General features: G+C 42.9%; 4 long non-coding RNA genes across 35 annotated transcripts in view; 3 read left to right on the top strand and 1 right to left on the bottom strand.

The window, feature by feature from the left end:
• Positions 1 to 1,480: 1,480 nt before the first annotated feature.
• LOC124417162 lies at positions 1,481 to 5,805 on the top strand. Its single transcript, XR_006931333.1, has 3 exons — positions 1,481 to 1,537; positions 1,613 to 1,682; positions 5,313 to 5,805. It is a non-coding gene; the product is annotated as an uncharacterized LOC124417162 (long non-coding RNA).
• On the bottom strand, positions 1,491 to 23,987 carry LOC112533375. The gene is made up of 4 exons (XR_005839211.2): positions 23,743 to 23,987; positions 7,824 to 7,935; positions 2,535 to 2,702; positions 1,491 to 1,941 (listed from the first exon to the last, which is right to left on the bottom strand). It is a non-coding gene; the product is annotated as an uncharacterized LOC112533375 (long non-coding RNA).
• LOC416082 lies at positions 6,572 to 9,743 on the top strand. The gene is made up of 2 exons (XR_005839212.1): positions 6,572 to 7,484; positions 7,575 to 9,743. It is a non-coding gene; the product is annotated as an uncharacterized LOC416082 (long non-coding RNA).
• Positions 20,202 to 26,540, top strand: part of LOC101751855 — a 73,282-nt gene continuing 66,943 nt past the window's right edge. For 31 of the 32 annotated variants that reach the window (XR_006931320.1, XR_006931316.1, XR_005839206.2 and 28 more), the window contains exon 1: positions 23,037 to 23,191. This is a non-coding gene — a long non-coding RNA (uncharacterized LOC101751855). Of the gene's footprint in view, positions 20,374 to 23,036; positions 23,192 to 26,540 lie in introns of those variants that run through there. The other variant, XR_006931332.1, reaches the window with a different exon arrangement.

Below are 26,540 nucleotides of genomic sequence, written 5' to 3'. Positions count from 1 at the left end.
AAAAAAAACCCACCACTGCTTTGCATAATAAAACCAATGCAGAAATTGTTATTTGTACACGCATGTAAAAGTCAAACCAGAACCAAGAGGATGCATTTCAGCTCTATGACAATGGGCTGATTTGCTAGCTCCCTCTTGAAGGCAGCAAGTTGAAAGCAAAATGCTTGTATGGTCCAACTGTCTCTTCTAACAGTGGCCCAGCAGCAAGACAGTATGGTGTGCAGAATTGCCAGTGCTCTGTATTAAATCATTGCTGCTCTTTCAACTGACGTTCAGAATGGAAATTATTACTGGGCTGTCTTTCTGTGGAGGTCTATTGCATTTAGGCATGTCTAATTGAGAACATCTCATCTGCACGCAGGGAGTGCTCATCCTATCACCTGTCTGATAGCTTGGTGTTGTATTACAGTGCATCTTTGTGCTCAGAGCATGTGCTCTTTTAGACCCACGTCTACCTACAGACTGCAGCAAGCATTTTGGTGATCTTTTCATTTAGTCTCTCTCTGGCTGTGCTTACAGAAGAACAACAAATATAACCAAAATATAACAAAAATAACTCCTTCTGCTTGATCTGAGCTCCCAGTTTTGTTGTGTGTCTCGGAAAACTCAGCTCCACAGCTCTGCCTTCAGCCAGGCACTCAGCAGCCCATTGATTTCTGCATAGATCATGGCCTCTTTTCCCAATTACCATGACTGCAGAAGACACAGAATTGGTGATTTTATGTTGTTTGAATACAAATTGATCGTTAGAAATATTAATAATGACTGCTTGACTTTATAATTAGCTACGTATTTATATTGTGTGCAGGAGCCGTTAATCTTCAATAATCACATTCCAAATAATCCATTTGTATTTAAATGAATTGACGTGTAATAGCTATCTTAATCAATCTAAATTAAATTCTTATTTAGTAGCTTTTGCTTTGCCACTTATAACTTTTCTTTGGCTGGCAGCAGTTTGGTTTGGAGGACAACAGGCTTTGCTCAGCATCCAGAGCCCCAGAAGAGCTTGCAACATCTCCATCCATCATCTGTTAGGAATATGGATCATGATACTGGACTGTTAGAGGCAGAGGTTTGTGTCTTCTGTCACTGAGACATTAGATGTCTCCAGAAGTGGATTCCTTGGATCTGAGATCACTAAAAATTAACTTTCCTTGTTCTCATCCATAAAAATTCTCAATGATCTGCTAATATTTATAATGGCCTGTTTGAAGTTTGTCACTTTATTGATTTAGCAAGATAACGGCTCTGCTGGCTGATTGTCACACCTGGCCAAACCCCAGGTGAAGGACAGGAGCTTCAGAGCAGCCCATGGCAACATACAGAAGCGATGACTGCAGGGGGCTGGGAACTGTGCAAGGAGTTTGTAACACCTGTGGCTCTCAGTCCCACACAGGTGAGCTGAGTTTTGTGGTTCAATTCCCCACCCACGCAGTGCAGATTCAATTTTTGAGGACCCCACAACTTCAGTCATCTTAGGGGGGCAAATATTTGTAGCTTGGAAGGTTTTATTGAGAGAAGGAATTGCATTTTGGTGCTTTTCTAAGTAGTTGTCCTTGACCAGTTTTTGGTTGGAGAAGAAAAAATTAACCATGTTTTTTTTTCACAGATGAGGGGAATGCTCCCTGGTGGTGGATAAGCTATATGACATTGCTTAGAGCCACATCAGCGTTCAGTAGGTGAGGATCACAGCAACTCTCTTCTTGTCTGGGGAAATTGCGATGTTTTTTGTTTTTTTTTTCACTAACAAAAGACATGTACTCTTTTTATTGAGCACAGTCAAAACCTGAGGAAATGATTCTTCTCTGGAGGACTGGAGTGGGTGTAAATATCTCTGTAGTGAGCAAAGACTTTGAAATCCCATCAGGGAGTTTCTGGAGGTGCTGAAAATACTGTTTTAAGTAGTTTTGCAATATGTTTCTCATCCCGGTGAAACTCCTGTCAAAGCAATCACAAGTGAAGACATATCGTGCTTCAGACTGATCTTATTTTTCTGTCTTCTTCTTAATGAAAATAAACAAAACAATAACAAAATACAAAACAAGTTAAGATGCCAACGCAGGTTGCCAAACGCTGCTGTGCTCGGGGCAAGGAGGGGAGGCTGGGTGCACTGCATGTTGTGTTGCATGAGGATGTTGACCAAGAAACAAGTCAGAAGTAGTAAAATGAAAAGAAACAAAGGTACCAAAATGAGTGTGGGTGCTAGGGCAGCCTCACCTGAGGACTGGTGTTCATTTTGTTAGCTGTTCCCAGCTAAATCCTTTATTTTGTGGGGTTTTGCTCACTAAAGCTGTTTGCTGTCACCTTTCATTTCCCCTATTTGCTCTCCCTTCCCAATGGCCAACTGTTGCCAGCCCTTATCGCCTGGAATCATCTGAGCGACATTTATTTTTACTTCTTTTAAAAAAATTCCACTACCTTTGCTACAGGATGGATTACATCCTATTTAAAGTCAACAGAAAGACTTCAATGAGCCTCAAACTGGACCTGAAATTGTTGCTTCCTTTCAGGTTTCTAAATATGATATTTACCTCCTAGCAACCATCGTTTGCAGGCGGTGTTCCAGCAACATTAAGCTCTTGCTTGTGTACAGCCACTGGCAACCTCGGGCATCCCACAGAGCTTTACAAAGTACCCAGTGATAGCAACTCACTCCACTCGCTACAGGTGTCACATAGAGAGCAGTGTTGCACAACAGCCTGAAATGCAAGAAAAAGTACTGATCAACAGAGGCTGTAACAGGAGGAGAGGGAGCATTGTGGATTCAATCATTGTAGATTGATACCCCAGGTGTGACAGAAATGCCTAAAGGATGTTTGAGGATCACCTGTGGGTTTACTGCCTGGAGCATCCCATGTGGGTGGTAAAACTCAGCCTGGGGGCTGCACTTTGTGCATGGGTTTGTCCCAGCTACAGTCTTCCAGTCCTGCTCTTTGACTGCCAGTTTGGTGCCTTTTTCTTCCTTTAGCTATGGCAATTCATCACACTCCGCCAGTTCACTCTTTCTGATACACTGAGATGTGAAAGTCATTTGTTCAGGTAGGACAAGGTGAAGCTTGCCTGCTGGGAGCAGTGATTTTTTTTTTTTCCTTCAGGACCTGACAGATGCTCTAAGTTGACTTTGGGCTATTTGGTGCCCTTCTGCTCCTTTTCTCCTGCTCGTGGGTGCCCATTCTTTAGCTTCAGTCCCTTCGGTATGTCACTTTCTCTCACTGGTAAGCAACAAGCTTTCAAAGGCGGATCCTCAAAGCAGTCCCTGAAATGATGCTGCAGTTTTCCTTTCTCCCAAGTAATTTATACATCCAGCTTTCTCTATAGAAGATGCCATTCATTATCTAAAATTATTAGTCCTTTTTTTTAGGGACCTCACCATAATAGGCATCTTACAGGGTCTGCGTGAATAACCCCCAGTCTACTGCATCCTATCTGAAAGCTGCTGGTGATCTTCCCTGTTCATTCGATCTGAAGGACTTGTTGCTGGTGATACTGGTGGGGTGATTCAAGGTTAATTCATTGTGGTGTTTCATGAGAATCTCCACTTTCATTAAAGGAGACGAAAGAAGTCAATATTTAGTGCACTAAAACATCTCCAGAACGCAAGCTGAACACGCAGAGCTGCAGGGCTAGAATTTGGAAGGCAAGTTAAGACTCTGCAGCCTTTAAAATGTTAGTTATTATTTTTAGGTGTCGTGATGTTTTTAATGAATTCTTGAATTTTTAGAGCCTGGGGCAGTTTAGTTTGGGAGAATTATACTTTTAAGCTGCACCTTTTGGAATCTTCCCTGGTTTTGCTGAGTGGAAAAGGGATGCACAGGAGAATTACATATGTATGTACATATATTTTGTATGTTGCATTTATATACATACATTAGCTGTGTCTGTTTTGCTAGCTGGAGAGTTTGTGCAGGGTGACTCTTTACTACAAGAGAAAAAGAAGTTTAAGAGGAATGACACAAATATACAGTGGATTTTACTGGTGCAACAGTGATGATATCTGGATCTTATAGTAATTGCTACTTCACAATTTTCTCTTCCACAGTTATTAAGAACCTATGAAAGTTGAAAGATGATGAGCCTGAGCTGATAATTGGTTTGTGCAGAGTCTAATGAGACTATTTTCTCGATAAATAGAATATTTCTTGAGAATAGGAAGACTAATTGATGAATGTTTATAAATTAATCTGATATTCTTTCTGTCACAGAATCTTCATCAAAAACTACACTCAAAAAAAAAACCTGTGCTCACAATAGAAAAGGGGTTTACTTACTCCTGCTTAGTATTTGTACTGTAGTGATGCTGAGAAGGCCCAGTCCAAGATCTTGTGTGTCCCATGCCAAATTGTTGGGCGCTTGGATCACGCTACACTGAAAGCCCAGGTGACTCCAAAGCAGTGCTGGTGTCCATTCTCTCACAGAAGGGTGCCCTGATGTCTCCATGTGCAGTGCTCAGATGGCAGTGGGGGCTGCATGAAGGGTGCTCAGTCACTCACTGAAGTTGTTTCATCTGAGGATGATGGCTGACCGAGGCATAAACTGGACTCAGCTCTGGGAGCAAATTGTGGAGCTGCCCCTCAGAGCAGCAAAGGAATTTCAAGGTTATGTATGTTGCCTTATTCTGTTTCTCCAACTTCACTTGAGGTTCCTCATGTGAGTTTTAGGGGATGCATCAGTACTAATTTCAGTCACCATTGATATGGCCACTTCAGAGCCATTTTGGCCACAGTGGGAGCTGTGCACATGCAGCCTGAACCCACTTTGTCAATGTGGATTATGGAATGCTGTCACGTTAGATCTCTTGGCCAGCTCAGATGACATATGCTGTAATAATGATTTGACTGCAAGTAAAATAATACAGAGATATATATTGATGTTTCAATTACCTCTTAAATTGCATTTGCTGAGATCTCTGGGCCTGACTTGGGCATTAAAGTATGGATTGTATCTGATTCTGAGAGCACATCATTTTTTTTCTGCTCAACCTATGTGAGAGCTTGCATTTCCATCCTTGTGTAACTGTCTCTGCTTTAAAGAATGACCCTAAATTATATTTACATAGTAAATTAATGCTCATTTCCTACAGAGAAAAGATTGCTCCAAGGAACCCGCATAAGGGCATTTTTCTCTGCTCCTCCTCTGAAGTCTCAATCATTAATAAGTAGCTGAGTACTCATGGGACAGCATGAGGGCTTCTCACAAGCAATTGTTTTTACAGCTCTTTTATGGCCGCGGTGTTGAGGAACTAACAGGTTGAAACGGAATCAGTGGGGGCTGTAAATTTGTCTCTTAATGTGGGCTTTTTTCCCTCCCAGGGAATCAGAATGGAGATTCCTGAAGATGCTTCTGTTGAAGGCAAAGGTGACCTCCTTTCAGCAGCGTGTTAGTTGGTATGGCGCGGACAGCTGCTGTGACTGCAAGGCAGGTTTCTTTATTTAAGGAGGAAGAAACCATACGTATCACCAGGGATAATTTTAAATGCAGAGGAATTCTCATGTAGTGTGAAATACTCCTGAGCTGTTTCCTGAGACATACGCCTAGATAGGATTTTCTCTGGAGAAAACAAGGGGGAAATGTTACATGCCAGATGTTTTCTTAAACAGACTTGCTAAATAAGATCATTTTAATCGGTCTGGGTTCAAAACAACTTCACTTGCTGTGTCAGGAATTACTACTCTCCTGACACTCAATAAAAGGTGCAGATCTTAAAAGCATTTGATGATTTTCATTTATTTTTTAGTTGATATTTCGAATGGAAATAGTCTCCTCTCCTGGAAGGAAACCAAATGAAACCAAGCGTTGGGTGCTGCAGTGCTGTGCCTCTGCTTAGAGCAGGGATGCAGGGGAACAGAGTGGTGTCACCTCTACAGCAAGACTGGAAGAGTGAATGCAGCTCATCTTTCCACATCTTGGAAAGGATGCTGCAGAACTGGAAAGGATGCCAGAAAGAGCCATATGAGCACAGGAAAATGTACCTTATGGCTTCAGATTCATAGAGTTCTATCTGTTTAACTTATCAGAAAGAGATTGCAGCTTAAAATGGATCACAGGGTTTACATACTTTTGTGTAGAATAAATACTAGGTAAAAGGGTACCGTGTGATTCCCACAGAGGGTGGCTGTGTAAATACTGCTCTCGTGATGGTTAACCAACTCACAGAATTAACCCTGTGAGGCTGAGGCTGCAGCCTCAGCCGTTGTTCTGTGATTTGTCTTCCACACTCCTCTCTCCACCACACCGTTGGTAAAAGGACATCCTTCATCTGAAGCTCCACCAGGACTTTTAATTAGAATAATACACTCCAGAATAGATTCTCATTTATGCTTCCTGCTTCCCTTTATTTTTTTAAAAACTTTTCATACTCAAAGAGAAGGCAAAAAGGGCAGACAGGAACATGGAAATGTGTTGCAGTGCTCATTTCCTGGTTTTGTTTAAATAATAATAATTGGAAAGCTTTCAAAATCCTCGGAGTCCTACAGGTGAAAATACCACCTTTTACAATCAGATCAGTAGTTGGGCTTGGGGGAGAAGTCCTGCGCTCCTTCCAGCCAGTTCTCATAGCCATGTGAAAGGATTCTGTTATCTTTCTTAAGCTAACTTTATTCTATTAGCCAATAATACGCTAATATAATAAGGATGGAATATTACCTCCTTCCTGGAGGAGGCAATGGAGCGAGTTTGGGTGACATGACAGAGGAGCCTGTGGGTAGCAAATCATCGCTTGTTTCCTCTTCCAGAGCACCCACCCTACAACAAAGTGTTGGAGAGAGAGGGGATCCTTGGAACAGCCCCACATTCTGCAGGCAAAGGAATGGATGGGGCAGGGAGAGCAGTCAGACCCCACAGCTGGGCTTTGGGGTTCCCCTTCAGCCACGTGGGAGCAGTGCTGTGTGTGCACATCGTGCCAGCAGGAGACATGCCGTCAGCTGCAGTTTGGTGATTGTTCTGGATCCCTTGCCCCTCCAGATCTTCAAGAAAAGACCTTATTTATGCTTTGACATTTTCTTTGCTAGAGGATTGTTCTTAAAATGTTGTGGTTTGTGGATAAAATATTGTTTATGTATAAAATACCATTGAAGTTCAGTTGGGTCCTGAGCTGACCTTGCCTAGCACTCCAATCTTTCAGCTTTCATTTGATCTGCCTCCGAGTGTAAAACATGCTGCTCCTCCTCCATGCACTACAGAGAGCTTGCTTCCCAGTACATACCTAATTTGTAGCTAATACTCTCATTGTGGCTACTTTAATAAGAGTACAGATTTTTTTCTAAATGAGATGCATATGTGGCTTCTAAACTGGCATTTTCTGTCTCAGCTTAAACTTTGCTCTTCAAGATGCCACATTGTACTTAATTTCCTATATTCTTTTTCTATTGATTTCATTCCTAGCCTTCATCAAAATAATGCCAGAAGGGCGACTGGGACCTACCCTGCAGAGAAGGAGCAGAAGCCATCTACTTACGCTGCTCTATTGACCTTCTGCTTTGTGGGTTTCTTTGGGTTGGGGAATAATAGTATCTAAATGATGCTTTTTCTAAGGATGGGAGTCCTGGCGATTTTCTCCCTTGCTTTTCTCCTAGAATGCATATCTTGCATGGGATGCAGAGCTATGAGGTGGTATCAGCTCCTTCCAGGACAGGCTGGAAGCTCAGAAAACGACTGTCGCATTCTTGCATAGCCGCAGACACTGAGTACAATAAAGGTCGAGCCCAAATCCTGATGGGGAACAAAGTTATAACTCAAACAGCTGGAGTTGAGAAAGGCCACTGGCTCTGCTCCAGAAAGCCTGGCATATTCTGGTGTTTGTGGAATATCCTCTTGTTACTTACCAGGACACACTGCTGGGCCGAGAGCAAGCTTATGATGCCGAGGGATCTCCTGGGTTTGGCTGGGGCAGAAATACCTCGTGGTTTCTCTACATCTGGGGGGAATTAGTAAGTCCTGGAACACATGAAGATTAATAATAAGAATAAAAAGCTTTCCTTCCACCCCCCGTCACCTCCTCCCACTGACACAATTTAAAGATTTAAAATCAGTCTGTACCGCGGCCAGAGATTGGAGTTATGATTGTAATGTTTCCATTTAGAACAAGGAAATTGAAGTAGGGCAATTAATCAATAACAATATGGGAAAGTACAAACTGAGACAGTCACTTGAAGCTCGCATGCTTAGCTGGCTGAGGGGAATTTTAGGAACTTCTGTCTCTTGCTGCCCTATACGTTTTATATTACCAACTTCCAAGCACTGAGAGAAGCAGTGCTTTGTGTTTGTGCTGCTTCACCCAAACCCATTCATTTGCAGGGAGCGGATACTTAATTATGAATAATCCCAAAGTGTTTCCCTGTCTGTTGTACAAACTGTGCACTCAGGCCCGTTTCATGCAGCCATGAAATGCCATCATCCCTCAGGTGAAACAAAGCAACTCTTCAGCAGCACAAAGCAAGGCTGCACAGCAATTTAGGAAAGGAAGTGAAGAATAATGGATTCATTTGAAACTGCAGGGGGATTTTAACTATGCAGAATGCAATTACCAGAACTGGAGTTTATCCAGGACACTGGGGTTAAGACCCCATCTATTATAAAAGATGCCATGGAATTGCCAGCATCCTTCCCTTCATTTCCTATGTGCTGCTCATTGGGATCCTGAGTGCACTCTGGAAGAGGCCAGTCCTGTTTACACTGTGAAAAATGATGGGACCTTGGGGTAAGGTGCAGAGGAAAAGGCAGTATTTATCTCAGACCCGAGCTTTCCTTTAACATGCAATACAAAAGCCTTTGTATTAGAGAGGGAAAGGAATGGCTCGAGTGTGTGACTGTCCAGAGCCATGGAACCAGGGCAGCTCCTGGTCTGTGGTGCAAGTGATGGGCTGCTGAGCAAACAGCATGGATTTACAGCCTATGTTTCTCGTCATAACCTTAACCTGGGAATGGACTGTATCCAGATCGAGTTGATGAAAGTGAGACTGTGAATCCATTTAAACAACCAAATCCTTCCTAATCTAGGACAGAAATTCCACAGTTTGGTGGAGGCAGTAAATGAAGGACAGTGTCTTCAGCTTGTTGGTTAGCAGAGAAGAGCGGTGTCACAGCCCAGAAGATGTAAATCTTGTCTGCATTACATCTGTTCAGAGCTGTCCCCATCTGTCTGAGCTCTGGAGAGTTCCCTGACCCCTCAAACCCAACGGGTCCTCTGCTGCCTCTCCCTTGTGCACATGGGCCTTCCCTTGTTTAGTAACTTCAATTGACAAATAATAAGCTGTTTCTCCTGCAACATTTACACCCTGGTGGAAGCACAGAGAAAAAGCAGATATGCCACAGGCTCGATTTTAAAGGAGACAAGAAGGAAGTGGAGCAGCACAGCTGAGCATGGTGTCCATGCATGGGAGCTACGAATGGGGCAGGTAAGCAGTAGCGTATGGTGTATGAGAGGCAATTTGTATTCAGATGTGTATATTCTTAAGTCCCATAATAATAAATGTTGTATGTCAGTGCTCAACATATCTACTTCCAGGCATTTGGATGATTAAATTGAGAGTTGGTAAGTCCTGTGTCCTTTTGCCTAGAGATTCAGGTATTAGATATGCTCAGTGCTAGAAGTGCTTGCCCCTCTTGCCTTCTTTCCATTTACAGTTGAGAGTGTTTAAGTCTCCTTTAAATTTATATCATTAGCTACCTGTAATTATTGCGTATTTAAGTCTGGTGAGAACAGACGTATAAATAAAAGAAGGAAACATCACGGTGAATATGGATAACATGGACTGCTTGCCCACTCACAGGTGCTGGATGAAAAGTTGCCTTTTACTACCACAACCCCAATAAATAATGCTTCAGCCTTGTAACTGCAAATCTTTCTAATAGAATCTGGCTATTTCATGCCCCGTGCTATAAATCAGTGCCCCTGATAAGTGAGCTTTGAATTCCTGGACAAAAATAATTATCAAGATTAAATCAAAAGCATCATGCTGCATGCGAAGGCGGTGTTAGCCAGGATGCTCTTCTATGAACAAAACTGCTCAAAAGTGGCTTATAAATCTAGGAGATGGCTAAGGCTGAACTGAAGAAACGTGACTGGGATGGATTTTCAAGTTTTATTGTGCATAGGTATTGTGTATGGTTGAGTCTTCCAGCTCCTGCAAGACAGCATTCGTGGCTTCCTCCATGAAACCCAACAGGCGATGGTACTGGACACAGTGACCATGCCCATACCCCTTCTGCAGTGGCCTTCAGTGGCACTGTGTGATTTACACCAGCAGAAATACAGAGAAGACCACAGATAGCAACAGGGTACCCAGGGAGATCAGACACCGTTTGTAGTTTTACTAAGAGGAAGGACAGGCAAAACCTGGAGAAATAAACACAGCTGGAATAGAGATTTACTCAATTTTGACAATGTATTTCCAAGCAGACTGGAAGTGACAGTGTCTGTGATAGTTACTGTGTTGAGTATCAGCCCAATCATTGAGCCTTTACCCAGCTTTTCTCCTGTACTCTGTGACCATTCATGGTATATTCCCCACAGACACTGGTTGAGCCAAAAATTGTATGCTATGCAGCAAGGAGCAATGCTAAGAACTACAAGAATATAAGCTTTCCAGCTTCAACAGGTAAATAAAGTACTCACCAGAGATGGTCTATTTACTTAATGTGAAATAATGCTCTGTTTCAGATTCATCCTTAATATCCTCTCTTAAACTACTCTAATGTATTTTTCACACGTTACATTCCTGTCTGGAATAGTTCTCAGCTTATTTTCTTCAATTCTTCTCTAGGGGAGCAAAGATTTGCATAACATTATGTCAAAAGCCCACTGAGGATATATTACATGGAAATTTTGTAAAAACAGGTTTATTCTCAGGTTATGAAGAGGAACTGGGCTCAGAGCACGGCTTGGCAAAGCCACCAAAGGCCAGACAGCACCCAGAGGTTCTGCTTGCTGCCAGCATTGCCGAGCAGACAATGGGAAGGCACTGAAGAGTTAATAGAGCTATCACTGCAGGACAAAGAGCAGATGCTGCTGGGGTAATGCAAGAAGAGCGGTTGCAGAAAAGCAATTGTGATTCATAAGCTCATGGAAGGGGCAGGACTGGTGCTAAGTGCCCAGCATGGCAGAGCCATACATGACACAGCAGCTGTAAGCACAAACCTCGTGGATCATGCCTTGTTATCCTCAACTTCCACCTCTCAGCGTGGATAGAAGTTTACACTGGGGAAAGTGTTTCACTTTTAAATAGTGAGCAATATACATTTTCTTGGAATTCTGCCTTTCAGCAGATGAACAATAGCTTTAACTTTTTTAACAGCCTTCATCACGCTGAGAACATTGATAGTAACTGCTATATTTTATTATTTTTATAGCAGGTTGTAAGGGAAAAGAATGTTACTTGCTGTGCCAAATGAAGGTCACCCTGACCACTGCTTGTTCCAGGGAAACTTTAGTGGAACTGCTGCTGTAGTTCAACTTTGGGTAGCATTGTTAATGAGCAAGGGGGAAAACAGCCTTAAAAATGCAGTGTACAAAAATATCTGCAAAGTCCAACTAGAAATCAATAGCACAGCATGAAAAATGGCATAGGAAGTAAAGTAGCTCGTCTGCTGGCTCATTTAGAAATACTTCGCCCTGACCTGAAGCTTCAGCTAAGGGAAATACAGGTTTTGTGCCCATTGTTCTAATGAGCTCCAGCCTCACTGAAGAACACCCAGCTCCCCTACTTTTGTCTCTTGTTCTCCCTCCTCCCTGCCTGGTTTAGCCTGGGCTGCTCCAGAGGCCAATGCCATGGCACAGGTGTGAGATTTGTGGTCAGAAAGCATTTTGCTGCTATAAGCATGGTGCAAGCACCTTCTAAAGCAGCTCCGGCAAGTGGAGCTCAGCAGTTGTGGATGCTCACATTGACACTCCTGAAAGATTTTAGGGTAGTTTCTCTTCCCCTCGTACATGCAAACTTACAAGCCAGAACTCTGTGGTTTGTGCCTTAGTTTGTTATGAAAACATGCATATTTGTAGCCTGAGTCAGAACTGGGTTCCCCAGCTGAAGATAAGCTTTCTGCAATGACTTCTCTTCCAATCCCACCAGCTGGGCACAGTGCTGATTAAAAAAAAAAACAACATCCTTGGCTACAGGAGGTTCTCATGAGTGCCCAATGGCCACAGGTGTTCTCCAGCCTGCTAAGCAGGTTTTAAATGGGAGGAAAAGATGCAGCTAAATTACTTGTATTCCCCCCAGTGGGAGGAAGCTGACCTGTGGAGGAGGAGTGTCCAGTACTGAGAGCACCATCTTCTCAGCGGAGCGGTGAGTGAAGCCTGCTGGCTGTGCTAGACCAGGTTGAACTGTGTGAAGCCTGGGCCAGGATTAAATCAGGGGGAGTTTGTGGCTGCTGCTTTGAGGTTGCGTTCCAAAAATTTTGCTTTCTTCTGTGTTATGGAGTATGACTTTGCTCGTTCTGTTGCTATCGTTTTTGTTATGTTGAATCACAGCTAACAGCGGGACGTGGGGGAAGAAGCAACGCAGTGGGTGTGCAAGAACAGAAATTATCCTTAAATTATGTTGGGGTGGAACAGCAATGATTACAAGAGGATGGCAGTTGTCTCTTTATCTACTGGAGGTTTTCCCCACCCAGAACTGGTCTTGAGAATCTTCCTGCTTTTTTTTTTCCAAAAACAAAGGACTTCTCGTATCTAAAGCACTTCAGAATAATTTCATCTCCTGTTTAACTCCTGGCTAATAATTTCATCTTTCATTTCCTCCTATTGTTCCCTCTGGCATACATCCCATCTATTATAAGCCCCAGATATCATAAAGTAATTTTTTCAGATTTAGTGAGAGGGAAATAAGAGTCAGATGGTTTGAAGTAAGATTTTTATAGCAGCACAAGTTCTGGAAGCATTATACAGGGACTTGTATTAAAGAAATAGCTCTATGGGAGGAAACAGGAGTGAGGAGACAAAGCAGCCCTAGCTCTGTGAGAGCTGTGTTACTGCCAAGGCAAGAGTAATTGCTCCTATTTAGGAATCCAGTGCAAAATGGTGCTTTGCAGGCACTAAGGAGGGAGATGAGATTTTCACAGGCACAAAGTAGCCACTGGATTATTGCTTGTGGCAGCTGGGTATTTCTGAAAATCTCCATCTAACTGCTGTATTGAGAAAGCTGGCTGCAAGGCAATGTGTTTACAATGTTAATGTCCGTAAATACGGTTCTTGCCACTCTGACTACATGCACAATGGCAGCAACTGCAGATCCACGCTAGCTGGACACGAGTGTGTATTTTTCAAATGGGGCTGGGCTCTGGTGCACAGTATCTCAAGGTGTTGTCCTGCTTCCTCATCTTCTCCCATTCCTACAAGAAGTGCAGCTCTGAGAACTTAGATTTCTTGTATCTTACAATGATGGATCAGAAACCCCAAAATACCAGCTCAGTGTGGAATTAGCAGGCTTGTCTCAGAGAGCTATGCGTGCAGCTCTGCTAATGAACCCCTCTGGATGTGTTTCTTTTCCCTCCTATCCACATCAGCGTTTGCATACCAGGATGAATGCGTTGGCCATTTAGACAGGAGAAGATGATGGGTCTTCCTGGAGGACGCTTCGAACTGATCCCACTAGCACAGCTACAGAAAAAAGTGGCTGGAGGAGCAAAAACTGGGTTTTATTTACACTGAGTTCTTCATTCTGCTCTGAAACAAAATATTTAGCATGCAGGAGGTAGGACCATCTGTTGATTCAATATCCTAAGAGTGCTAAACTGTAAGAAATCTTCTACGCTTTAGAATTAATGTCAATCCTAGTCACTCATGGTTTCCTTTCCTTGCTCTGAAATGTGCAGGATGCCTTATGACCTGTTATGCAAATAGTTGGCTATAGTCTGATGCATAGAACTTAATATTAATTAGAGCATATCTTAAATTGCAGCTTTCCACCAAACTCACCTCCCCCACCTCAGGGCCCTGAGCCAGGAGGAGAGCTGACACTTTGCAGTCATCTCCTGCCATGTGGGTTTGAACACTGTAAGAGCAGAGCTGACAGCCCCAGGGAGCCTGAAGTTGTTCATGAGGATATCTTTTACAGATCACCTTGTTTCCTGTGCCAAATCAGCACTGACAGGAACCAAAGGTTTGCCTTTTCTGAGGATTTTTCTTTTAATGTATAGACTGTAGGAGTGATGCTGGGGGGTCAGAAAGGAAAAACTCCCTTTTAGAAAAGGAATCAAAACCAACAAGTGTAGGGGCAGCTGTTCTATCAAATCAGACAGCGGTCCAATTTCTTTGAATGTGGGACACCAACAGTAGAGGTGATGGTGTCCAGAGTAACCAGTCCATTTCTCTTTGAAGAATTATAGTCTTGATAGCATCTCTCTGGTTAAACTTGCTTTAGATCAACAGTATGATCCTCTTTGAGGGATACAAGAAGTCTTCTTATGGCAATGTGATGACTTACACGGTGATAGTTCCCAGCACCAATGAGCTTTGTATTGCTGAAGGCCTGTATCTCGTGTAGCTTTCTAGGACTTGTGCTAACCATGCTGCTAAGGTGTAATCCTGCATCTCCAAGCACTTCTGGTGACTTCAGTGTGTTTAAGAACACGGTGTGGGGAGGTAGGTCTGGCCCTGCAAGTGTTAGACTTAAAACCTCACTGTTCTGGATCAATTGCTGTTTGCCTGTAACTGTGCTTTGGATTTAATGAACAGTTATGATGATAACCAGGTTCTCACTCTTTATGGAACGGCAGCACTTCATAAATACTGAATTGTGCTCTTTCTACATCTGTGCTGGTTTCCTACAAATCTGGAAATGAAATTATGTGGCTGCTGTCTTAGAACTGTAGCTATTGAATAGCTATTGCCAACAGATTCATCTAAAATACATAAATAAGGAATAAAATTCCATATGGTCTGGGAAAAAATAAATACCACACGAATGTGGTACGGTGTTTCTTGAAGAGGAGGAAAGAGTGCGTTTATTGTTCTCTTCTTGCAATATGAAATACTGCAATATTGCAGTAAAAGCCCTACTGTCTTTAGTTTCAAATGGGATCCCTGACCTCTCAGGGCTACTTCTACCAGCAGCTCTGTTGCGTGCTGATGACTGGAGTTCCCCGTGAATCTTTGATGTGATACCTGCAGGAGCCCATTATGAAGGACACCTTTGAAAGGAGAAAATGGGTATTATCTCTGTGCTGGGGCTGCAACAAGTCCGTTTCCTAACGGGGCCAACATCTTGGTACCACGTGTCCAATGGTGATAGCATCCCAGAGCACTGTGTCACTGCACTTACAAAATCTACTTCTTTGGGTTTTCTTTTTCCCTTCGTTTCTTTGGAAGGACAGCTGAAAATGGGAAAATAGATAGCCAATAGAAGTTACTGGAGCATGGGTGAAATGTAAAAGCTCAAGCGTGTTGTTAAGATGTAATGGGTAGTCAGGGTTTCTTAGAGATAAAAGACATGGAGAGAGTGATATAGGGGATCTTCAGAAGTCTTTTCTAGAACTTTTCTTAACCAGCTGTGAGATTAGATGATCTTACATAAGCCCAAAAGTATGTCAATACAGCTCATGAATAAGATATAGACTTTGGGACCAGCTCCTATCATGTAGCCTGGTGTAACCTAGTAGCGGTGACGTAACTCTGCTGTAGGATTCACACTGGGTTGATGTGGTGAGCTTGTTTGAGCTGTAAAGCTCTAGAAATGACAAGAGCACAGTTTCCTGAAAGCACTGAGATGCAGGGAGATGAAAGGAGGTCAAAAGAACAGAAACCCTTTCAGAGAAGGTAGAAAAGGAGACTTTTGGAGGGTAATAGCATGAGGGAAAAGGAAAGAGGAGACAAGATCTGCAGAGAAAACTTTCAGCACAGGATGATCTGTATTGAAGACTTTATTTTTTAATTTTTTTTTTAATTGCCCAGTAAAAAGTATTCAGGAGAGCTGTGGAAAAACTAGCTGAGCATTTTTATAAAGAAGGAGAATGGGCTGTTTTACTGCAACTTGAGGAAGGGAAGTCTGCCAATGTGAAATTCCTGGAAACATAGCAGACCAAAGGGAAAAGCCTTACGGTGAGAGAGGCAAGAGTTGGTGGGTTGTTCCAAGTTGGGTCTCTGAGGATCTTTGAGGGTGATGGAAGGCATGGAGATACTGGTCTAGGGTAGCACTGAAGCTGCTGTGTGCCTTTAAATCATCGTGGGAATGAGTTTGGATGTGCAGACCCAGAAAGATGACCAGAAGTCACTGTGCTTTTCCCCTCACCCTTCCCCCCTCTCCTCTGCACAGGGAAAATGTGTTATAATGAAGAAGCTCGCCCAAAGCAGCGAGGAGTTAAAAACTCCATCAAACTTAAGGTAGATTAAACATTAAATTATTCTGACACATTATATTAAACAGTCAATTATTTATTAGTGGCACCAGAGAGCGCATGAATTCTCTAGATCAGAACAAATGCTGTGATGCAGTCCAGGCTATTTTTAATAGTAATGCTTTGGACATAGTGTGCTGGATGCGATGTGTCTCATCACTACACGCATCACTTAAAGCCTTTATAAACAACCACACTCTCCCAGAAACCAGACATTAGGCAAGCACTTGGGCAGCAGCACAGAGCAGTGACGTAGCAGCGTGATAAACATTTGCAGAGATCCAAGTAGGGTCTTCAGATCGCTAAATGTTTGCGAAAACATGACGTGGGAAGGAGAGCTTGTTATAGGACTTGGAAGGCTGTATTGACTGTGTCAGTAATGTTTAAGAAGCAAATTCTCTTGAGCTTCCAAATTCCCAGTCCTCTCAGGTTCGGCGCCAATCAAAACAAGAGCAAGTTGCTGAAGAACTCCTTCAGCAAAGGGTAATGTATTTCTTCTGCTCCTTGCAGTAATGTAGCAATAGCAGAGGAAACTCCTGCAAAATGTCAGGAGACAGTTGTACAAGGCAGGATGCCACTTACTTACCTGCCTGAGTCAGCTGCATGGAAACAAGTTGAGCAGTGAAGTGCACTGCCTTCCTCTCCTGCAATACCACTACATGCAAATTGTGCATTCAAGGGCAAATAATGCTATTGTCAGTACTATAGTGGGAGCTATTTTTATTTTACACAATGGTCTAATGTAAGCTGCCCTAGTTTTCTAGTACCCGTGCCTCAACGTGACACAGGGACAGAGCAAAACCCACTTCCTCAGAGGCACTGCATTATGAGCTGCTTCTTGCAGAACCACTGGTGTAGTAGTAAGGACTGTAATGAATGAGTGAGTTGATGTGGGACCCAATGTGTTTACTGCAGTGACTTGCTGTTGGGAAGCTACCTGCTGCTGATCCCTGGGGGAGAGAAGAGGAGTTGGCATATCCTGTGGGAAAGCAGCACATCGAAAGAGAAAAGAGTACATTCATGCATACATGGGAGATGACTACCTTGAGTTCCCAGGGTCGCACTGCTGGCTGCAAACCTTTCATAGCTGGGATAGACTTTTTGCTGTTCTGACTACAGCAGTGTAGTGGACTTTTACTTCTAACTGAGGCAGAGAGGCACACTGAAACACAAGTTGTGTCAGAAAACAGACTGTCTAGCTGACCTCCGAAGTAATATCATTTAACAGCATCAACAAATGGACTGACAAACTGCTGGAAAAAATACACATAAAACATGGAGCAGCAATTGCATGATTTAAGCCCATAAGGACGATGTAGAATTGATGGTCAGAATCTGTTCCCAAGTGCTTTTGTCATCATCTGTTACAAGCACAGTACTCTAGCCCAACTGATGCAATTCCCATGGATGTCTTGGCAGTACTTGAGTTATATCCTGCCCTGAGGGAGCTGACCTTTTCATCACTGCAAAGGGAAAAAAAAGTCCCTCTTGGAATTCAATGACCCTGTTCCAGTTTGACCATGTACTTTCTGATGGCTTGCTGAGGTCATTTGTGTTGACTTATCCTATTCCTGTGCAAAATGATTTGGCAAATCTCTTTGGAGGGAGCCCATGGCTCTGTACTCGCTGTGCTGTGTCATGCTATGGAGTTGAGCCTCTTGTCTCGGTGTTTCTCATGATGCTTTGACTTCTCACCATAGGCTGGAGCTAAGAGAGATGCAAGGAGAAGTCAAAATAGAACAGAGAGAATCATAGAATCACATGGTTGGAAGGGACCTATGAGATCAAGAGAATCTGCTGCCTCTTGCCCTGAAAAACCATCCTAAACAACCTGTCTGGGATCAGAAAAGTCATGTTGAATTGTGAATAAATGGAGGCAGCATTCACAGCAATCCTTTCCTACCAACAGAACGAAAGTAGGAGATCATGTGTGTTTGAGGTGTGCCTCAGCAGTAAGGGATTGGTGGGTGAGAGCAGTGTGTAACTGCTGGCTTGCCAAATGTCAAGATCAAAACTACTGAGGGAGAGGGGGAACAAATCCATGAAATATGGAAACAAAAATAAGGGGGAGAATAAGTTGTGGAAAGGAGAAAGAAAACAGGGAAAAAGCAGGAAGAATAGTGAAGAGCGTGATGGAACAAGAAACAAAAACTGAAGAGTGGTGCTTTCCTTTTGCCATTGGGAGCTTAGTTCAAAATTTAAAGTAAGATGTCTGAAAATGAGGGTGATCAGTGAAGCTGGAAACAGGTGAAAGAAAAACTCTAAAAGGGCTCTTAAGCCAAGGAAAAAACTGGAAAGGAATTCTTGCCTGTACTGTCATCAGCATCTCCTTCTCTCCATCTCATTCCTGCAGCATCATGTTGCTCACTCAGTTGCTGGAGCACTGATTAAAATGGATTTGGGGGGGGAAGAAAAAAGAGGTGAGCTTTAGCTCTGGTGTGTATTAGCACAGAAGGCAGCACTTCTGAATGTTCGTTGTTTATTTTTCTAGCTGGAAGTTACAGGTAACTTTAAATGGAAAAGCAATTGTGGTGGTGCAGCTGAAACTTTTCATTCAGTGCTCCCCAAGTGGAGCACTGCAGAATGTCACAGTGGCATGCTTCAATCTATTTCAAATGACTTTAACATAAGCAATGTGGAGAATCTCTACAAAAGTCAAAGTGGGAACACTGTGCGCCAGTCACAGCTTTGTTTTGATGCACAGAAATACAGCTTGCTCTCAGAGTTCTGCTGCTGCTGTTACTGCCCTCAGTGCTTGAAAAAGGATGTTTCTCCTCAGCTGACATCTGCCGCTGCTTTTTGATAAATCACGTCAGCTCCTTCAGCACAAAAACCACTGGGGGGAAAAAAATTAATCAAAAATGGAGAACAAAATGGCTCGGAGCACCCTGAGATGTTAGCTGGGTGTTTGCTAGCCCTCTCGCCCAGTAGTCTGAATTCCAGTCCAGAGACTGAATTTTAGGAGCCAATTCAAATATTTGCACCTCTTAACGCTCCTTTTTAATAGATAAATAAATAAGCCTTTGTTACGGTGCTATGGAAAATCTGACAGCATTTCACAGGGATCCAGCTGAACAAGCAGTCCTGAGGGCTGAGATCACTACAGGGACTGTAAGGAGGCCTGGCTGTGCCAGCACAAAGGGATGCTGCAGCCTGTGCTCCACAGCAGGGCAGTCGGGCTGTTACATCCCTGGTAGGATGCAGTCATCCTGACTATAAATCTAGCTATGCACTGTGATAAATGCAGGTGTTCAGGTCTTCTTTCCTCAATGCCTAAGAAAAACTCATTTTTTTAGTGAGAAAAATTTTCATAAAGACAATGGAGGCTCATTTGCCCTGCCACTGGGATAACTGCTCACCTATAGCACCTTGGACGTGGCAGAGGAATTGTAATGGAGGAGGAAGATGTGCCCAAAAGGAGATCTGCTTCAGCAGAAACTCGGTCTGCTTGAAACCCAGAGCACTCAAACTCAGCACATCCTTTGTTTGCCTTTTTGATACTGATCTTCAGATCTGCATTCCTCATCGATTTCATATTATTGAAAATAACAGCTTTGGCATGGCAGAGCTACCGGTGATGTGCTGGGACTGTTTAAAATGAATGGCTGAAAAGGCCATAAAGTAAAACAGACTTTTTCTCTGTATATTAAGCTCAGCTGCTGCCTCCTTTTTTTCTGATCTAATCTGCAATAGGTGGTTGTCATATCCTGAATGCTTCTCCACCTGGATCTGTCTGTGGTTTCTGTAATAAGTCAGACATTCCTACTGAGAAATACAATACGCACGTAAATCTAGCGTGCTGTTTGTTAGAGAAGGCTAAATCCTCTATCATCCATCCCGTGACAAAGTCTGAGTGGTTGCAGCAACGTACCACCACAGATTACATCTCCAGAATGTAATCACTGCAAACTTTTCACTTTCTGGAATAAACAGTACAGCTGAAACGTGAAAATATTTCTGCAGACGCTGCAGTGTCGCTGCAGTGAGAGAACAACGCTGTGTTATCGATTCAGCTGAAATGCTCCTTGCAGAGCAAGCATCAAAGTAAGGCTGTTTTATCAGTTTACATATTTTAAACAGGGAGTTTATTTCTTGCGTAATCCTCCTTGAGGCATTCTGGTGGCTGAGCAGAACCACTGCCAGAAGCATCTGCTTCCTGATCTGCAAATGTAATTTCTGCTCCCCTCCTTCCATTTTTCTGGGCTGACTTCTGGAGTTTTTCCTGTGCTGTTGCTGAACCTGATATTGGTGTTTTTAATGAAGAAAACATGGTTTTTGATTTTTTTTTTTAAGTGGTTCTTGAGTTTAGACAGAAACTGATTGTTTTGCTGCTCTGAGATCAGTCTCCTTGTGAAATTTTGCTGGAACAACCATCTTCCTGCAAAGAGGATCGTACCAGGGTGAAAACTACTGCATCCTGTTCGGCTTCAGGTCTACAGCATTACCATCCAGCTGTCTGTTCACCAGTCCCTATATGTATTGAGCTGCTTTGGTAGAAGTGATCAGCTCAAGCATTAGGGACCAGCTGGTCTCCACTCTGCCTGTCATCAGGCCTGGCTGTGCTTTAATGCAGGGCTCCTGCAGCATGATGCCCTCTATTGATGCATTTCCCTCTATTGACTGGGGATTGTTCTTAACCTCTGCTGGTGTCCTTTTCATTGCTACCACCTCCTGAATTGTTTTTTCTTTCGTCCAACTTAAAGTTTCTAATATCTATTTGTGCTCTGTGTGGCAGTTTGGAGGAGAGAGAACTAGCGCAGCAGTTCTTTTTTGGTATACTTTCTTCCCAAGCAGAGGAAGTAGCAAAATTGCTGATAATGAACTACCTCATTCATAGCTTATGACAGAAATGACTGCCTCTTGTCAAGGCACAGTCGCTGTGGAGAAGAGCTGAGGATTGAGAAATGCTATGAGTTGTCATTCTGACTCTTTTACCATTGCTGTTCCTTTGCCTTGAAGCTCTATCTTCAGTTATTATCCAAGAAAGGAACTGGCAGGTTTTCTCAAGGCTCTCCTCACTGCTTGAGTATTTAACAACACTTCCCCAGTGCCATTTCTCTGTTGTGGGCTCTACTGACCAGATGTCAAAGGTTATTGTGAGCTGCTGTAAATGGCTGACATTTCAGCTCCTGCCTTGTTACTGAGGTGTTGTGAGAAATGTTGGGTTTTTTTCCTAACAAATTTCCTAACAGGATAATAATTCTATACTTACTTCTCAAGATACAGAAAGGTATGTTAGACTGTGAAAGAAAACAACCCAAGACTGAAACATGACTCTTGGAAACAAAGAGTCAGGCTATTTTTATGGGTATAACTTAAATCAAATGAAGTTATGGGAGAGCGAGACATACTGTCTCACTCATCTTGTTGTTTTTTTTTTTTGTATTAAGCACAGAAAGTCAAAGATTCATCTTCTCAAAGAGCTTCCCATTCTGTGTACATAACAGACTTGTGGAAAAACAAATTATCTAGGGGTTGGACTTTGGTTTTGTTTCTGTTTTTCCATCTTTGCTCCCTCTCTATCTCTGAAACATCGGGAGATAGTCTATGACTTCAAAGAGGATGGGTCACGTCTGTGTCTGGTTACAGCCATTTCTGGGACTCTAAATAATATTAAGTGACATGGACTACTTGAAAGAAGGGTACAATGACCCAAGCCTCTGTCTTTTGCTACTGCTTCTGGTTTTAATTTTTTTTTTCTGGGCATTTCTAAGAGGTTATTCTGACTATAAAATTGCTGCTGGTTTGCTCCCCTCTCTGCCTGGATTGTGGCTTCCTTCTGAGACTTAAAGTGAGGGCCGGACAGAATGCTATTTATTGGCATATATCTGTTGGGAGAGGTGTCTTGGGTACATCCAGGACAAAGCCATTCAGGACACAGGTTTTGGCAGTTTCCTTGGCTTCTTGGTAGGGCCTGGGCTAAACTATGAGACAAATACATCTCATTGTTACTTTCCCATGCATCATCTCCCCTCTGCATTTCTGGCTCTGACTTGAGATGCAGTAAGAGCTGCTCTTCTTCAAGGTAGGGCAGCTGTTCAGAATAATGTTCTTTCAGCTAGAATAAACAAGATTCTAGTCTTCTAATCAGGCTGAGGTTCTTCCTATCTGAAAGACCTGGTGCAGTAGTTGTACACATCACACCAGGTGACAAATGGCAGTGAAACTGTAATGGCTACATTGATATGTGCTGTGTTAATTTGGAAAATGCAGTTTATGTTATTCTACCCGGGGCTGTGCTTAGCAGGATATGATCTAGGAGTTCAGTGTTTATACATGATAGTGCATTGGTATATTTGTTCTGATCCTTTTTCATTTAAGCGTGAACTTTAAGATGCCTTACTTTTAAAACTAAAAATATCTGTCTCTTTGTTGTGGATATTGAGGAAGTACAAGAATTCTTATGTTCTAAATCTCAAATAAGTTTTGGCCCCACTGAGAGGTCTGAAGCCTGGATATGATCTGGTCACCTTCTCTGCAGAGTATTGCAATAGCAGTAGATGCAGAGCAGCCAGCAACTGGGGAATAGGAAAATCTGCTGTCACTCTAACGAGTGCTGGGAGGCTCTGGGTCCTCCTACAAGCTCCCACTGGGTCCCTTGAAGTTGGTTTACACTTCTAGACGTATCTAGCTATGTTGCAAGAAGGAAATGGCTCTTTACCCTTAACAATCTGAGTAGATAAGGATCACTAGCTGCCAGAGAACCTGCTTTTCTGAGTAGTGATGTAGAGCCAGCAGGGCTGGTGACAAGGGCTTGCCTTTCCTAGGCAAGATTCATCCCAGGAGAGTGTGGTGCACAGCAGTCAACAGCTCTGGCACTGCTGCAGCTGAATAAGCATGAGCCTGGGGTCCTTCCTAACCTGTGAGTACTACGGAGACTTTTTGCAGCTTCTAGCAGTGACTTTTTGGATGGAATCATTAGACAGGATGCAAATAATTTAATAGTAAAATTGCAGAAGTGCGTGTGCATGTTTTACTTGTCTTGAGAAAATAATAGCACCCTTTACTACTGCGCAGGGAGTTGGAGCACTCCTAACTGTGCCATGTGTGTATTCTTAAAAGAATTAAATTGCAGGGCTGTATTGTTCTGCAGAGATGTGTCTGCCCAGAAGACAAGTCAGGACGTAATGTTAAATATGCTGTAGATCTTATGTATGCTATTTCTGTGCCTCTGTAGCAGTGAGCCTGTTTAGCTATGGGTAGCTTTATGCATAAGTCTCAGCACACATGCCAGAAGATCCACACAACTGTTGCAGTTGCTGGTGTGTGCTGATATAAATTTAAACAGGATCTGTCCATGCAAAAAGGAAACATGTGCATCTTTAATCAAGTTTTTTTTCCACGTTTTTTCCCCCCCCTTTTTTTTATGCTGCTGTTCAGCTGTAGCAATTTCAGCAAAAATGTATGACTTACCAACACCAGGCTTCAGCTCCTCTGTGTGTAATGACTTCAAACAATGTGGGTTTGCAGGAGGCTTCAACAAAGCAAAGCTTGCCACTACTCACAGCAGAATTTCTGTCACCGGGAGAAGTTATTATATTCACACAGGGAAAGACATTAGCTTAAAGGTTGGTGTTTTTGTTTGTTTGCAAGTCAAGGGTGGAAATTTTCAAAGCAGCGCAACGGACCGAATTAACTGTCTCCCATTACTGGAATGTGAATGTGAAGTTGCTGAAAGCAGCTGAAGTACTGAGAGAGCTGGGAAATCTGCAGTCCATTGGCTGCACTAAGGCTGAGAAGCATCTGCACCACCAGTCCTCTCTGTCGTGCTGGCTGCTCTTAATAATTTCGAGCAGAGCTAACATTAGGAACTGTTGTTTTTAATGTGTGGTTTTTTTTCTTTCTCTTACATGAGTATTTTGCCAGTGATTTGTACAGACATGTTAATGGTTCCGAGTGAATTTTAGAATGCAAGATATCCTTCTGGTGATTTTTCAGATTCTAGTGATGCTTTGTGAAGATTACGAAATAGTCCTGCTATTTCATCAGTCAGTCAGTGTAAAATGCTCTTTGTGATTGCATCGGATGCAGATGAAACGTTTTCTCAAGCAGTTCAAGATATTAACAAGTGCAGTGTATTTGCACATTAAACATAAAGTACTGAGAAGTGCAATGTAGTGCCAAAGTCAGTTTGTATGCTTGATGGCTACAGTGGAGATTAGGCTAGGGATAGGGCTGCACAGAGGGACTTGGAGATTTTTTTTCCTTCAAGAAAAGATCAAGCATGTAGAAAACTATCTTTTTTTTCCCTGATTATAAGTATATAACACAAGTTGTTATTGACTTTGTGCATTGGAAACTGAAATCATTTGTCATAGACTGAATCACGTGCAATGAATAACAAATGGATGCATCTCAAATGTTCTGTAATTTATGTTTCCAATAAATCACAAAAGGATGCATATCATCCATTAGAGGGCAGGGTCCTCAGAGTTTTTAATCCAGAGTTGAGCCTTATTTTCTTTTTGCTCGGAACAAGCCCTTTTCCATCGATTTTTTTTTTTCTGTTTCACTTTCTTCCCTGACCGTAGTGCTGTAAGGGCCACTCAGGGATGGTATGTGCCCTTAAGGAAGAAAGGTTTTGCAGAAGATGGGTGCTACGTGCAGCTTTTTGTACGCTGTATTTCAGAGCCTGGTGATGGCAACCATATAATGCTTTGAGTGTATCACCTGCATCGCTTACTGGTTTGGAAGTGCCCTAAATCTGTTAGGGAAAAGTTAGGAGCCATTGCATCCCTCAGATTAGATGGTCAGTCAAGCAGTGGCCTGCATTATGAAGACAAAAGTGGCAGAGACTTTGTGTAACTGCTTTTGGTAACTGAAAGTTGGAGGCAGAGTTACTGGCTGGGATGTCCCCCTGAGGTGTCAATGAGAGAAAACATGGCACGTTTCATACAGAAACTAAGGTGTGAAATAACCATGGAAACGGTATCATCTGAGCCTGCCAGGTGGTGAGAACGGGCTTTCTTCCCCGCATCTTCCATTATCACGGCTCCTGTGCAGTGGGAAGAAAGCAAGGATTGGACAGCTGGATGACAGCTGGGTGTGAAGGAGCTCAGTTCTGCCAGGCAGGGAAAGGCCTCCTTGGTGAGGCCATTGCTTTTGCACCAAGAATATGATCTGGGGCAATGCCCAGAGGATCATGGCTGCTTTTCCAGCAGTAGAGTGGGGGTGTGTGATTGCACAGCTCAGGGGTGCTGTCCTCTCTGTGCTTGCCAACTATACAGGCTGGCTTATCTGAAACCTATAGGAACGAGTGCTGAAAGAGGCGAAACTCATCTGAATATCCTGGGCATTATTAGATGAGCAGGAAGGATTCCGTTGCTCATTTGCACAGTCCTCCTCACAGAGCGCATAATCAAGAAACCTGAGGATCTCCTAACCCATCTACTGACAAAGAGCTCCCTATGCCCTCATTAAAGTGATCGAACGAGAGCTGCAATCAATTACACAAGTGCTAAAGGCGATGAAAATTAGTTCCACTGGGAATTTGCCTACAAATTTTCTTTTGCTTGCAAAAATCAGATTACGACAAAAAATCCCCGAGGAGAGAGGGAAATGAATCAGAAGACCAAGGCATTCACTGTATGGAAAAGAAACAATTAAAAAGGAAATAACGAAGGCACAGCTCTCCTCACACACATGACATCTGGCCAGATATATGGGAGATAGGAAGGGCGTGTATAAGACTGAAGATATGCCTGCTGAGATGCAAAGTTCACTGAAGAATTGGAAGGCCCTTTTGAGGATGGACAACAAGAGTGCATGGAAATATCTTCAGAAGAAATGCAGTTTAAGGAGGAAAATAAAATAGATTAGATTGCTTACAGAACCAATCAAGACTCAGTCAAATCACCAAGAGCGGACACTGCTGAGATGGATCAAGATGCCAACACTGCCGTATAGAAGAGTATTTCTGCTCACACAGATTTTTCTGAGTGAAATGTAGTTTCTTGTTTTCCGTGATATGGCAAATAACTGTTTTTGTGTTTGAGTATGGGAAAAGAAATGGTACTGACTGCAAGCTCTTTTCCATCCTCACTTATTCCTCAGTGGGCATGTGACTTTCTCCAATGTTCAGTAAATAATGACTTTGGAAAGCTTTCTCCTAACCTCTATAAAATTGTATGGCCTCTTTCCATAACTTAACAGAGCTAGTCTTGTGCAAGGCAGCACATACAGGGTTAAGCCAATGGCTCCAGCTTGAATAA

The sequence above is a fragment of the Gallus gallus genome, chromosome 12 (genome assembly GCF_016699485.2).
Source record: "Gallus gallus isolate bGalGal1 chromosome 12, bGalGal1.mat.broiler.GRCg7b, whole genome shotgun sequence".
Classification (NCBI taxonomy): Eukaryota; Metazoa; Chordata; class Aves; order Galliformes; family Phasianidae; genus Gallus; species Gallus gallus.
The sequence above is the reverse complement of the archived record's forward strand: the minus strand, read 5'-3'. Positions and strand labels throughout refer to the sequence as shown.